Genomic DNA, 16000 nt, shown 5'->3' with positions numbered 1-16000 from the left:
AAAAGGATTGGGCGGAAAAGAGCTCCAAGCGGACCTTGATAAATTAGGTGAGTGGGCTCAGAAATGGCAAATGCAGTCTCAATGTAGCAAAATGTAAAGTGATGCACATAGGGGCAAAAAATCCAAACTTCACATACGCCTGCGCTTACAGGGTCAAGTGCTATCAGTCACAGACCAGGAAAGGGATTTAGGCGTCTTAGTTGATAGTTCCATGGGAATGTCAACTCAATGCATGGCAGCTGTGAAAAGTAGGCAAACTCTGTGTGCTGGGGATCAAGTTAGAAAAGGAATTGATAATAAAACTGCAAAAGATTGTCATGCCCTTACTTATATAAAGCAGTGAGATGCTTAACGCGCGACTTGGAGTACTCGTGTCCAGTTCTGGTCACGCGCATCTCAAAAAAAGGATATTGAGGAGATAGAAAAAGTGCAGAGAGAGAAGGGCAACGAGGATGTGATTGAGGGACTGGAGCACCTTCCCTATGGAGGAGAGGCTGCAGCGTTTGGGAGATCTTTAGTTTGGAGAGGAGGCGGCTGAGGGGATAGTGATTGAAGTCTACAAAATTATGCATGGGGTAGAAAATGTTGACAGAGAGACATTTTTCTCTCTTTCTCACAATACTAGAACCAGGGGGCATTCATTGAAAATGCTGGGGGGAAGAATTAGGACTAATAAAAGGAAACACTTCTTCACGCAACGTGTGATTGGTGTTTGGAATATGCTGCCACAGGAGGTGGTGATGGCCACTAACCTGGATAGCTTTAAAAGGGGCTTGGACAGATTTATGGAGGAGAAGTCGATTTATGGCTACCAATCTTGATCCTCTTTGATCTGAGATTGCAAATGCCTTAACAGACCAGGTGATCGGGAGCAACAGCCGCAGAAGGCCATTGCGTTCACATCCTACATGTGAGCTCCCAAAGGCACCTGGTGGGCCACTGCGAGTAGCAGAGAGCTGGACTAGATGGACTTTGGTCTGATCCAGCTGGCTTGTTCTTATGTACTTATGTTCTTATGTGGAGATGAAGACTCTGTGAATGAAGAAGAGATGAGTGTGTGAATGGCTAGCATGATATGTGCAGTTGTGAAAGGATTGTTGTATTCAAACCTGTATTGCAGCTCCTGAACTGGTGATCTGTAAACTGCAGTTAAAGACAGAATAAAGAGAAACTTTCAAATGCATTTATTTCGACTGTTCCTTTGAATATGATTAATTTCTTTTGCAGGTAACAGGCCAAAAATAGTGTGAGCATTCTGCGTATAACAGAATAGGTCAGCAGGGTGCAGAATCCTATTCTGTAATTTAAAGCACTTATACTTGTATTAGACTTTTAATTCCTATTGTCAAAAATAGGGACATCAAACTGATTGACATAGCGACAACTTAATAAATGGGATTATTAATAAAAATACAGAGTCCTAGTGGAACTTTCTATTGTTTTCTTTGAATTAAAAGGACACTTTTTATAATATAATAGTGCTGCTTAACCATCTAAACCATATTCCTACTTAATCTTTGGATAATTTCACAATTAAACATGCAACTTGAACTTACACACACATATATATATTCAAATGAACAATGATGCTGTTGATTATTTTAATATTTCATTAATATATTTGGAGTATACTATTTTTGTGAACAAGTTGATGTAATGATGTCTGTAACATCACTGTTTTTTATTTTATTTTTCTTTCACTGGTGGCAGGCAACAGGTATTGCCAGCAGGAGGAAATGAGGTATGGACCAATTTCACCACAAACTGCCTGCCTTTTACACCCACAGATCTTGTCGTTTTGCTTAGCCTTCTTCCTCGCATCTGTCCATGCCTGTCTCATGTTGTTGTTTGCCAGTGCTGGCTGCTTATTATTACAATCTTGTAATTCACCTTTCTTCCATCCCTAAATGATTCAGCAAAACAGCAGTTATTCAGAGTGGTGGGTCATCAGCAGCAGTACTTGAGAAGGTTCAATTTTGACCCCTTTTAGCTCCTCCCTATAGACCCCCTATTTGCACGGTCACACAGTCCCGCAACTGCTGAATCATGATGAAAATCTGTTTTCCCCTGATGGACTCCTGGATCCTAGCCACTATTTCTTCTGTGTCTTCTTAGATTTGCTTTCATTTGGATTTGCATATTGATTCATTCAGTTACAATTATAATAATCAAGTGAAAATTTAATAAAACTTACTCCATTTGTGCATTAGAATGTTTAGCAATAATTGTTCCCTTGTCCTATTAACTGAACAGATGTCTTTCACATTATTTGTTTCTCAAATAAAATGACTGCACATTTTGTTTAGCCACTAAATAATGTCAAATCATTCTTTGTGGATATTGCCCATTTCACAATGTATCACTTAAAAGCTTGTGCTTCATAAAATTACTGTTGTGCTTAGTCAACAATAATTACATGGAATTTTTTCCTCTTTCCTATTGTATTGTTCTGTTAGAAAAATGCATGCTGTATTTGGCAAGTATTTTAAAAAGGCTAAAGAATGCATATATGCATTTGTACTCCTGCGGTTTCTAACCATGCCCACCTACTGTATATACTCGAGTATAGGCCAACTTTTTCAGCCCCCCTCGGCTTATACTCACGTATATACAGTAATTCCAAGATGGCGGCCAGAGCTGGAGCTGCTGTGGGGATCCAGTAAGCATGTTGCTACTTTTTTTCTAACTCACCAGAGAGCCGTAAAAACAAGCTGTAAGGACAGCCTGCATAGCATTACAACTAGGTTGTGTGTGTGTGTGTGTTAAAAGAAACCGAGGCATTTCTCTCCTAAGGGTTATTGGTGGGTTGCATTCTAGATGAATACAATTCTTCATACAGTAGCTTACTGCCAAATACTGATGTTGCTGAAGACAAAGACTTTATTTGGAGCAAAGTTTAGGCTGGCGTGGCTATAAATCCCAGAATTATTCTACATTTGGGGGAAAACTGGTTCATTTGTGTTCCTAGAGTGCTGGAAAACTGCTCATCCCTAATTCAAACTCTGTTAAGCAACTCTATCTCATCTTGCTCCCAAATCTTCTGTTTTTAGCTGCTACTGAGTCAAGTTTGAAGGCTTATACTCAAGTCAATAAGTTTCCCAGTTTTTTGTGGTAAAATTAGGTGCCTCAGCTTATATTCGGGTTGGCTTATACTCGAGTATATACAGTAGTTTTTGGAAGGATTATGCAAGAGGGATCCATTTGACAAAACATTTTTGTATATATAGTACTGGTCTAATCTCAAGATTACTTTACACTGTCTGATATTATTTGGCTGTCATGTTTCTGGTTTGCCAGGGAGAAGTTTCTTGGAAATCGGTCAATACAAATCCAAAGAATTATTACATTTTAATTGTGACATGTTTAACATATTTAGAGTGGCCAGATCTGCTGTAAAGACGGGCTTGAACCACTGAGGCCTCCACAAGGTCATATTGGATAAAAAGACTATAGGGAGTTTCCTCCAACCATCTGTCAGATGTTTACGGCATACACATAGCCAATCTTACATTTTCTCCTGGACTTTCTATAGATTGAAAAATGAACTCAAAAGAGACATGAAGCACTCAAAACTGCCTGGAATTATTGTATTTAATGCTAATTGTGCCCCTAAGCTAACAAAACCATAATCCCATAAAGTGACCACCAATAGTGCAAAATTAGAAAATAATAATCATACACATAAACTATCCCAAAGGAATAAAGCACATTCAAATATACAAATCAACACTGAGCAGTCTCTATAGGGAAAATTCAGTCATGTCAATATCCGACAGTATGTCCAAATCAGTTTGCTTATATCCTTGTCAGTTCATCTTTAACTGAATCCCTTATCCAGTCAGTAATTTCGTATGTTTGTATTTTCCAGCAGAAAGTGACAAAATTCTACGGATAATCCGCAACAATGACCAATATTTCAAATTGGTGAATAACCTTCAGAAAATGTAGAAAATTCCTTTGGAGACAGAAACCCTTCTGTGAAAGGAAACTTCAGGCTTGGGTCATTCTGCGTCTTTCTCTCAGATCGCAGAACGCCTCGCGCATAAAGATGCATTTTTGAAAGGTCTTCATCAGTGTAAACCACTGGGGTCATATCAGCTTGTGCAAGAGATACAAAGTCCATCAATAATGTGGCCAGGTTTGACAATTTTTGAAAAAAAGTGATTTACACTGATAAGGACCTTTCAAAAACGCATCTTTACGCAGGAGGCATTTTAAAAAATCTACACAATGGTGCCAGAACAGGCGGGAGGCATTGCTCTAAAACTTGAAGAAAGTCCCAGGTCTTATAAAAAAAATTCAAAAAATAGGAATGAAAACAACATACAGTGATATTTTCACTTATATGTGGATGACCTTACACTTCCAGGCACTCTCAGAGGTGGGGGGGGAGCTACAAAAAACCTTACAAAATGGTGCTTGGATGCACTTTTGGTGGGGATGCATGCAGCCTTTACTGGGCAGAAAAGGGACATGTGGTGCATGGCTTGGTTGCATCTAGATTAGATTATTGCAGTGTGCTTTGTGTTGGGCTGCTCTTGAAAGTGTTCAGAACAGTGGCGAACCTAGGCAAACTGGAGCCCTGGGCAAAACCTGAGTTTGGCGCCCACCCTCCATGGGCAGCCAGCCTCCCCCACCACAACCAAACAATGATTTTTTCCACCAGGTCATTTCAAAGTCGCCATCACTATTATAGAACATGCCCCAACTCACAAATCTGAACATAGGAATGGTTCATGCCACACAGTGGAAATAATTTTTTTGATATTTTCAAAATGCTTTCAAAATGTTTTATTACTGCTGAGAAAAAAATAAAAAAGGACCCCAAAAGGAACTTCTGAATGGCTTTCATTTTTTCCCCGTATGACACTAACCCTAACCCTGTGATCCATGGGCAGAGAGATGTGCTGGGGCTGGGAGGAGGCTGGCAGAGCTTGCTCTGCCCTTGGATCCTGCGATTCATGGGCAGGGAGACATACTGGGGATGAGGGGAAGCTGGCAGAGGGATGCTCCAGCCTCAGAGCTTTTTTTTAAGCCAAGAGAGGGATTCTCTCTAAGCTTAAAAGAAAAAGCACCAAAGAGAAGACTGGAGCGCCCCTCTCTCTCTGAGAACTAGCCACAAGGCAGCAGCACCAAGATGGTCAGGGTGGGTTGGACTGAAAACAAAAAGACTGTTGGATCTACTGGTTCAAGGGACAAGGGTCATCGTTCTGCATGCAATTTGTGGGATGTGTTTGTATTGCAAGTTGTTCTGGAGGACTCATGGTAATACAATATTTTAACAGTACAAATCAATGTGTAAATATTAAATGTACTTAATCAGAAGCAGATAAACACACTTTGATACTATCACTCAGAATCAGACAAAATTTTATTTCAATACTAATGTCTTAACACAGTCCACTCTTTTCTTAATGACATTTCTGAACGCTGGTTAACCTTAAAGGCCAAAATATGGGGTATAAATACTTTCACGAAAAACAACCCCAGGCAAATACACCACCTTCACCACAAGGTAAGGGGTGCTGTCTTTCCAAGCGTGTCCATCACCCTTCATATTTTTCTTAAGATCAGTTAACTGTAGACTTTCCTTCTTTTTATCACTTTCCTAGAGCAGCAGGTCCACAATGATGCTCACTGAACTGATGCAAAATCACCTCCTAAAGGTGTTTTGGAAGTGAGGCCAAGGGCGCTTTCTCACATGCAGAATAATGCATTTTCAAGCCACTTTCAATGCACTTTGTAGCTGGATTTTAGGGTCCCCAGTTTAAACAACATTGAAAGTGATGCTATTTTGGGGTGGATTCTCCCCCACCCTGAAACAGCATCACTTTCACTGTTTAAACTGGGGACCTCAGATTCTCCCTTTAAATCCATGCCGAAGGGGGTGGATTTAATAATAATAACAACAACAACAACCACCACCACCACCACCACCTTTATTAGGCATTGAAGAATAAAAGAGAGAAAGAAAACAAGCATTGGCAGGAAGGGGGTAAATTTAAAAGGAGAATCTGGGGAAATTTAGGGGTGCCTGCTATCAGGGGTGCAATTGTTAAGCTAGCAGCACCAAACTTTCAAGGTATCTTTAGGAGAATGTCCAGATTTCACAGGATTTCCATGCAAGAATTTAGCAACAATTTTGGATTGCCTAGGGGCCAAGCAACTCTGGTAATTCCAAATGGCCACTACACCTTCATTTCAACACTGGGGCAAGGTGTAGATAAGCAAGACAAGGCAAGGTAAGGCAAAGAAACAAGACAGAGGAAAGAAAGACAAATGGAGCAAAGGGGCTACCACAAAATAAATTCTAACTCTTCACAGTTTCTTGTAATTGTTTCGTGTAAAAGTGTCTGTAAGGAAAGTGTCATGACTTGGGTAGTTCAGGATACCCCAATCTTGTCAGATTCTGGAAATTAAGCAAGGTCAATGCTGATCAGTATTTGGATGGGAGACGTCCCAAAAATGCCAAGGTCATGAGGTGGAGACAAGGTAATGCACACCACTTCTGAATGCCTCTTACCTTGAAAACCCTATAGGGTTGCCATAAGTTGGATGTGATCAATCAGGCAGGCAGGCAGGCAGGCAGGCAGGCAGGCAGGCAGGCAGATAAAGTTGTAGTGTATAAACAAACAAGAGGTAGTATAGGTTATCATTAAAGCACTGCAATCTTCATCTAAATAAGTTGTACTTTAACCAAAAACCATCAAGAGGCACTTACAACAAATGGCTGCTGAAAATACTAAGCTGCTACAAGGAAATTTCCAGGTGCACTGATGCCTGGGATTTGTCAAGCCTTGCCAAAGTGATTTGTCAAGCCCTGATTACCACCCTTCCTGCCAACTGTCATCCAAAACATTTGAAAAACATCTGAACCATACTGTCTTGGAAGAGGCATTCAATACTATATGGGAGAAGAGCATGCTTGTTTTTAATTACAGCATTAACTGCTGCTCATAGATATGCATAAGCAGTTATAGTTAAAGTAATTTACCTTTTAAAAATAATTGCTATTGAATTACTTGGTAGTACTATTTTAGTCAATCAAAAAGTTATAAACTGCAGCTCTAATTTACAGAGGCCATTGTCTTTCAGATTAATCCTTCAGTTAATTAATGCTAGTCTATTATTTGCATTTAATTTTACTCTGCGAGCCTCCATGAAACACATTGCTATGTTTTCTTTCAAGACAAATGTTTTTGCATGCAAGGACAAGGCCATAACTATGAAGAGTGGATACCTACAGTATTCTACCACAACTGATTAGGCGAAAAACATGATTTTTGCTTTCTACTGTTCTGACAGGCAAAAATTTGCAAATCTGCAAAGCAGATTTTTGCATACAAGGATTTTTGCATGCAATGTCTTGCTTAATTTCTTACTATTGCATATGCTAGTCAATGAAAACCAGCATCAAGCTTTACCATGTCAGAAGTGCTATGTGTCATAGTTCATGCTGTTAAATTTTCTAAGCCCCCCACCCCCCAGTCAATGGTACAAATGTAGATATCTGCACAAGGAATCATGCCTGGTATAGATACAGGCAGCAGAGGAAAAGGCGAGGAAGGGCAGGGTCACAAGCCAACTTCCTCAATGTGCTACCCTGTTTTCCTGAAAATAAGACAGGGTCTTATATTAATTTTTTCTCCTAAGATGCCTTAGGGCTTATTTTCAAGGGATGTGTTATTTTTTTCCATGGTTTTTAACCCCCCACGTGACCAGAGCAGCTGCACCGGAGAATCTGTAACTGGGGCTTGTTTTTGGAGTAGGGCTAATATTTCAAGCATCCTCCAAAACTCCAGAAAAATCATGCTAGGGCTTATTTTCGGGGTAGGTCTTATTAGTTAACCTGGGATTTCCAGTTCACACATTTAAAGCATATATTCCAGTTACAGCAGTAACATAAGTGTAGATTTTTATGGGCTGGTTCGGGGGTGGGGCCACACCCCCACCCGCACTTAGGGGCATGGCCACGCCTCCCCAAGCCCCACCCCCACCCTCAGTGCTTGTAAAAGCAACTCTCTGAGGTCAGGGATGGCAGACTCCCCTGCCTCCTGCCCTGCCCCCCCCCCGGCTGGGCTCTCAGCCAGCAGTCCCTTCTGCCCGCCCCTCCAGGCAGAGGCGTAGCTAGGGAAAATGGAGCCTGGTGCAAAATCTGAGTTTTGGGGTCCCCATGGCAGCCACTGTGATGCTGGAATCCACCATAACTTTCAATGGTGTTTAGACTAGGGAGCCCAGATTCTCCTTTTAAATCCACCTTAAAAGGAGAATCTTGGGTCCCCAGTTAAAACAATTTGTAAGTGATGCTGTTTTGGGGTGGATTCTCCCCCACCCTGAAACAGCATCACTTTCCATGTTTAAACTGGGGACCTCAGATTCTCCCTTTAAATCCATGCCGAAGGGGGTGGATTTAAAAGGAGAATCTGGAGAAATTTGGGGGGTGCCTGCTGTCAGGGGTGCAATTGTTAAGCTAGCAGCACCAAACTTTCAGGGTATCTTTAGGAGACTCTCTTGATGATACCAGCTAGGTTTGGTGAAGTTTGGTTCATAACTTTGGACCCTCAAAGGTGTAGCCCCCATCTTCTATTAGCTCCCATTGGAAACAATGGGGGATGGGGCACCCCCTTTGGGAGTCCACAATATTGAACCCCCTGAACCAAACCTCACCAAACCTGGGTGGTATCATCAGGATAATCTCCCAACATATCCCTGAAATTTTGGTGCTGCTAGCCTAAAAACTGCCCCCCACCTTGCAGGCCAAAAACCAAAAAAACCTTAAAAATACAAAAAACCACAAATGGGGGGCAGAGCTTCAGACATGTAATGGGGGGTTGAACCAGAGATTACAGTGGAACCTCGGTTTTCGTTGGTAATCCATCCGAAAAGAATCGATGAAAAGCGAAACCGATGAAAACTGAAGCAAACTTTTCCATAGGAATCAATGTAAATCCAATTAATCTGTTCTAGGCACTCCAAAAAACATACCAAAACACATTTTTTGGTGAATAAACATAGTGTTTAATGCTGAAAACAGTAACAAACAATAACACTAGGACCAGCTTCAGAGCCAATGGACCAATGTCGCACCAGAAAGCTGTCCAAAGAGGTCTGTTTCTGACGCCTCTTTAAGATTTGTCTGAAACGGGGCAAGACATTGTCATTAAACAAGTTGCAGACACAGCCTGCAACAGCTTTGTCCGGGTTATTTTTCTCCACAAACCCCTACACCTTACTGCAAATTGATGAAAACCGAGGCAGAACAATGAAAACCGAGACAATTTTTCACTGAAAAAATCGGTGAAAACCGAATTGATGAAAACCGAAGGCAATGAAAACCGAGGTTCCACTGTACTTCAAAGCTATAATGGTAGGTTTGGCCATGCCCCTTGGGACTTCTGCCCCAGGCATGGCTAGGCCCTTTAGAATGCCTTAGGAAGGTGGGTGCACCAGCTCTGCCCCACAGCGCAGAAACTAGTTAGAGGTAGAATAGGGTCCTTCTCTTCTCTGACTGAGGCAGACCCTGGACATGACGGCCATGGTTCAGACCCAACCAAGTTTCATACTTTGCCAGACAGAATGGTAGGATACATAGTAGTGTGTTGTCATTCATTAGTCAGTCTTACTAGCCTGTTGTCATTCATCAGTCAGTCTTACTAATCTACTGAAATACTGGTGCTTTCACACTGAAAATTATGTGATCTGTTAAATTTTCAGACATTGTAGCATATCTATGAAGCAGCAGAACCAGAACTGAAACATAGTTACAGTTCTCTATACCCCACCTTTTAGTCCATGAAAATAAGCCAGAAAGAGGGAGAAGAGGGACACTGTGGCATTTCATATGCTATTCTGCAGATGATAGTTTTTAATAAAAGGTTTAGTACAACTTCCTGTAACAGCGGGCAGATCATCTACAGTTTGCTAGCAGCTCTGAACAAGGTAGTAGTATTCTTGTGTGGGAAGGAAGAAAACTGCAGCACTAAAAGCAGACAATGTGTGGGTTATTTATCAAGTAAGCTCGTGTATTATTGAAATAGCTTTGCAAAACATTTTGACTTTTGTCTAGTGACATTTTAATCAAATAAAACTGTCTCCCAGACATAAATACCCAACAGGCTGCTGCCAAATGACTGCTGTATGAAATTAACATGCAAGGCATGCAGCAGACGACCAATTCAAATAAATCCTGTTGGAATTTCATGAGGAATATAAAGCCACTTAGAGTAAACATTTGCCGGCTCAATAATGGGAAATGCCTTCTACTCTCTTCTATTATAACCAGCAGAACAAAAACTTTTAACACTTTTGAGAAGATTAAACATGATCCTATTCAATAAATGAAAAAGGCACACAAGAGATAGAAATAAGAAATGCTTGTGCACTGCCTAAGATTATAGATACATTAATAACAACACTTTGGGATGTTGCCCACCACATGCTGCTAAGGAGCTTGAATTATAACACAATAATCAGTGTTCCTAATGACAATCGCCCAGACAAAAATAAAATATTTGTCCATTTATTGGCAATGGACACAGATTTGTCTAAGATTCTTTCCCAAGTAAAAAAATATGAATAGTATTTCTCCAGCATGGAAGCAGTTAGTTGTCAGCGTTATATGGAATCGGTTTTGCCTCATCAGAAGGGAAACAGAAAATGTACCTTCAAACCCAGCAGCAAGCAACAATTGTTATCAAATGGTGCTTTCACACTAAAGGCTATTTGATATGTTAAATCAGGACCCAAACTAACTTTATTGAATGGGGGCAAAATGAGAAAAAGACATATGGGAACAGAATGCCCTTTCAATGGATCAAGTCATTTCTTCCATGGTTTCTGTCACACAGGGGATCTGTACAATCACACCAGTTCTGTGTTAGGATGCTTTTGTGGAATCCCTTCAAGTACTTGACGAGGAAAAAATTCTGTGAGCCTGAAGAAACCCTTGATGTGATGGAAAGCCCCACTAAGGGAGGTTTGCATTCATCCCATCTTGGGGAGCTATACGAGTATGCTGTTTCTTTAAGGGAGCTGACACTGTTTAAAGATAGCTTTATCTTTCATGTTAACCTGCTTCTCTTTGTCAAATTTACCTGTATATTTGTAATGAAACAAGTTTGTAATCTCTCTTAAGTCTCAACATGAAAAGCAGATTATAAGTAAATAAATACATTAATTAGAAGTCTCCAGTACTACTACTCATGAGGAAATTGATCTCTGTAAAGCTGCCTCATGACACCTTTTTTATTGTGGAAATGAGACATATACAACAACACTATAAACAATCTCCATTTCTGAGTACAGCACTGATTTTTTTCGCTTTTTGTCCCAGGTTCTAGTGTATGTGGAAATGCTACTGATATAAAGAAATAAAAGTTTGCAGTCAGAACACCAGCAAAGGTCAATTATTCCAGTAACCAGCTGATTTCCCAGCATGCCCTTTCTTGGGGTGTCAGAATTACTCAGTTTGTCATCAAATGGGTCACATAAATGGGACACAGAATACATTGTCTTCAAAAACACAGAACATCAGATGTTGTTCTAGTACTCACATTCAGAAATACATTTGTGATGGTACAAAAAATGGTAGCATCCCCTTCCCCTCCCCTTCTCTCCCTTGCATGCCACCCCTCCCTCCCTCCCTCTCCTCCCTCCCCTTTCATGCCACCCCTCCCCCTCCCTTCCCTCTTACTAGCCTGGTGACTGTAGGGTTAGGGTGTCAATTTCAAAATTCCTGGCATGTTAGAAGATGTTGGCCATTTATGCACTTATGCTGTCCTTTGCTTTGAGCACACATTTCCTTTGGGTTTGATTCTCAGTTATGCACATGTTTCCTGCTCTTTAGAACTCACTGTACTGTCAGATCAGAAAATCCCCATGATTTTTGAAAGCTGTTAAAGTGCAACTTTTTACCTCCCTTTGCAAGGAAAGCAAAGGAAATCACAACGTGTTAAGGTTAAGGTCTTCAGGTTTTTCCACTCCTCCCTGTCTTTTCCTGCTCACACAACAATAGTTCCTCCCACTCTTCAGGCCACCATTACAGAATGATTGAAAGGGCTTCTTTTCCCCCCTCCTGTTTTAATGCTGAAGGTCTGTGGCTGGAGTGATGGACCCTTTGTGACATTGATATGGTGTAGTGAAGTAACACTAGATCAAAGACAACAGGAAAAAAAGTCAGTGGGCAACCTTCCCAAATGGCGGTAGCATGGAAACATTAAAGAAGCAGCAGGCAGGCAAAATGGCAAATTGTCTCAGCTAGGGACACTTCTCAGGAGAATCCCCATGTAAACAAAAAATCACTGGAAAATCTCACGGTGAAGTAAACAGCCACAGGGTAAGTAGTGTATGTATAAATGGCCACTAGCTATACCTCTTACTTGCATCCCATACATTCTTTGATGTTTGGGGGCACAGGGAGGCTTATTTGGCTTGAAGTGGAAACACACTCAAATATATGTTTATATATTTTCTCAGCCAATTCCCAGAATAATGTCACAGCATCTTCCTTAAAACTCTGAGACGGTCCCATTAATACTGCTTTGTAGCATCTTTTTTACCTTAGCAGCCAAGCCTTGGCGATGGGACCAAGGACAGCAGTGAGTATTTCCTCATGCCTGTCAGCATTTGTGTTAGCTGAATCTGGAAACTAGGAATCAGGATTAATATTGCATGGGTCCTTCATGTTTAGATAGTTATAGAGTTGTATATCTGATACGTTGATTGAGTTACACACACACACACACACACACACACACACACACACAAATATATATTTGACATATAGGTAGAAATCCTTCAGTCAGTTTCAGTAATTGTAATACTCGGGGGTAAAAGTACCAGGAGCCATTTTGAACTAACAATTCCACATTGGTTTTGCTTCACTGATGTCATACATCTCAAAATAAATCCTAGTCATGCCTGCTGGTTACAGCTAAGGGATACAGAGTCAAACGGACCACTTCATTCCACCCAGCAGCATCTGCCCTGTGGCATTTCTCCCTTTGCTATTCATCAGCCCAATGCAACTGAAACAAAAACTACTTCTTTCTCTTGGTGTTTGTTAGTACATAAAAAAACACAGATAAAAAGCACAGGGTAAAAGTGCAGTCTGTTATTCTTATTGAAACTAGGACAGATCACTGGTTTCAGATATAATTGGCTAATACCTTTAAAAAAAACTAGGACATTTGCCTGTCACTGGCAAGCACACAAGTTGTGTGAATGTAGGGAATGGGACAACAGTGAGATTGAGTAAATGGTTGAACATTATGCACATAAAGAAATGTTAAATACATAAGCTAGCAGAATGTTAAAAATAGGCTTAATCTCTAGCGAAACTGGATAAGTGATTTTCTACTTGATCCTTTCAGAATATACTTTTTGGCACAACTGGATAGGAGGAATTGTGCTACTAAAACACAAAAGGTGTCACAAGAGGAAAGAGCTGTATTGGTTGCCTATAAAGGTCATGCTCAGGAACAGTCAGGTGTACATACCAAAGACTTTTTTTGTGCCATTTCTTTGCCAGTGAGAAAAGACAAAACCTATGTTTGTGTACAGTAGGTATCTCCCAATGAATTGTTTTAAAAAGGCCGATGCTTTGAAAGGTTATAATTGTTACTTTTTTCCATTGGGCCATTTTAAAATAGTGTTCAGCACCATGAAATTTAGATTTATGCACCTCAACTTTTCATTACAAGAAAAAGCTGAAGCTGGACTAGAAAACTATTGGCAATTCATTTTCTGTAGAGGGACACAATGGAGATGGGAAACTGAGACTTCTGTATACATTTTTCATAGAATGGGAGCTAGACAAGTAATAACTTCCCACCACCACCTCTATTTCTGTTTTTATAGGCTCAGCTTGGGAGTGGAAATTCTGCTCTGCAGAACTACTAATCTCTAAGACTCTGGAACATTGAAACAGGATTATCACCTAGTCCCTCTTCCTTTCATTATTTCCTCTTCCTTTCATTATTTAGAAGACTAGCAGTAAAGCCCGCTGTAGGGTAAGCAATATAGCAGGCCTAGATAGTGCAGTGGACTGATCAGTGGGCCGGTGGGCTTGCTAGGGATGGGGGAGGCAGGGAGGGCTTGCTCAACCTGTGGATTTTCTGATCCAAGGGCAGGGAGGCTTGCTGGGGATGGGGAAGGAAGGCGGAGAGGGCTTGTGCAGCCCTGGAGCAACAGTGCCAAGGAATGGAGTGTCCTCCACCAATGGGGGAGCAGGACTCAGTGGATCCTGCTCCCTTATTGGTGGAGGGTTCGTTGTCAGACACTCCATCCCTTAGCGCTTTATTATTGGTAAGATGATCTCCAAGAACATAGGTCTGATTTCTTGGAAAGTATTGCGAGCAGAAAATGAACCTGAAACACTTTCCAGCTGTCATAAGCAGCGATAATTTATTTATTTTATTTATTATTGTATTTTTATACCGCCCTCCCCCGGAGGGCTCAGGGCGGTGTCCAACATTAACAACAAACAGTAAAACAAGGTAAAATAAATTAAGACTTAAAATGCAGCATTCAATATTAAACCTTATTTAAGTTTTAAAATAGATGGCATCCGACTATTTAAAACCTCCTCTTAAGAGAGGGACAGTGGGTCTAGAATGTTTCTCAGCATGTTTGTTTCGGGCACCCGCATCAGCGGCTGGTCTCCCCAAAGGCCTGGTGGAAAAGCTCAGTCTTACAGGCCCCAAGCGGGACTCATTGAGGTCCCGCAGGGCCCGGACAGCTGGAGGGAGAGCATTCCACTCAGGCAGGCCAGGCAGCCGTGAGCCCTTGGCCCCTGGTGGGAGGCCAGCCGCATCACTGGCAGAGGGGGCGGGATCACTCAGGCAGATTGGCCTCTGCAGAACGAGACCCGGCGCGGGACATATGGGGAGACCCAGACGGTCACCGTGAGGGCACGAGGGTCCCCAAGCGGCAAGCCAGGCTCTTAAAGGTTAAAACCAATATTCCTTGAAGACGTAGATCCAGAGGGTCAACTGGGAGCCAGTGCAGAGAGGCGTGCCCAACACGGGCATGATGTGATCTCTAAAGGCACCGCCTGCGTGAGCAGACGATGCCGCCCGCATGCTGGACCAATCTTTAATTTCGGATCAGCCGCCAAGGGAGGCTGCCAGCGAGAGCTGAAGCGGTGCAATAGTCTGGAATCTGGGAGGTGAGCCGTTGCATGGACCACTGTGGCAAGGTCCGCTTAAGAAGGAGAGGAAGGGGCCAGCTCGCCGAGACTGGGAGAGATGGAAAAAAAACGCACCGCCCGGGTTGTATGGGCCTGCCTGGGTCTCCATTGAAAGAGACGTAATCCAGGTGGACCCCAGGGCTCTGCGAACTGAGGGGGGAGTCGGGTGCCAATGAGACCCCTCCCAGCACCGGGTATGGCTGAAAGTCCCCTGCCCCCCCCCCCTCGGCCTAGCCTAAAGGATTCTCCGTCTTTGCGTTGGATTCAGCTTTAACCTGCTCTGCTTCAATCCAACCAGCAACCGCCTCCAAACAGTGCGCTGCAGAGCTACGCAGAAGCGGTGGACGGATCCCCACTCCACGCTCGACAGAATCGAGCTGGGTGGCCATTGGCATACTGGTGACAGACTCAGCCCAAAGCTCCCGTACTCAGCTGAGCAAGGGGTGGGTATATAGATGTTGAATAACTGGCGGGGGGACAACGAAGCCCCTGGAGATACACCTGCAATAAAAGCGGGCACCCTCGGGAGGCCTTTGGTCCTCGCCACCACACTTGCTGACTCCGGTCCCGAGAAACGAGGGCAATCCATTGAAGGATACAGTGCCCCCCCTGCACTCGCGGAAGCAGCTACAGGCGGTGGGTCAAAGATCGATGATGCGACCCATCAAAAGCGCTGCGGTAAGGTCCAATAATACCAGCAGCGCCGGATCGCCTCGGGTCAAGCTGGCATACGGGAGCGTGTCTGTGGCCGGCCCGGCGATTTAGAACAGTCTCCGTCCCATGCCCACCACGCAGGCGGACTGGAAGGGGATC

This window comes from Sphaerodactylus townsendi, linkage group LG02 (assembly GCF_021028975.2).
Source record: "Sphaerodactylus townsendi isolate TG3544 linkage group LG02, MPM_Stown_v2.3, whole genome shotgun sequence".
Classification (NCBI taxonomy): domain Eukaryota; kingdom Metazoa; phylum Chordata; class Lepidosauria; order Squamata; family Sphaerodactylidae; genus Sphaerodactylus; species Sphaerodactylus townsendi.
Note: the sequence above shows the minus strand (reverse complement) of the source record.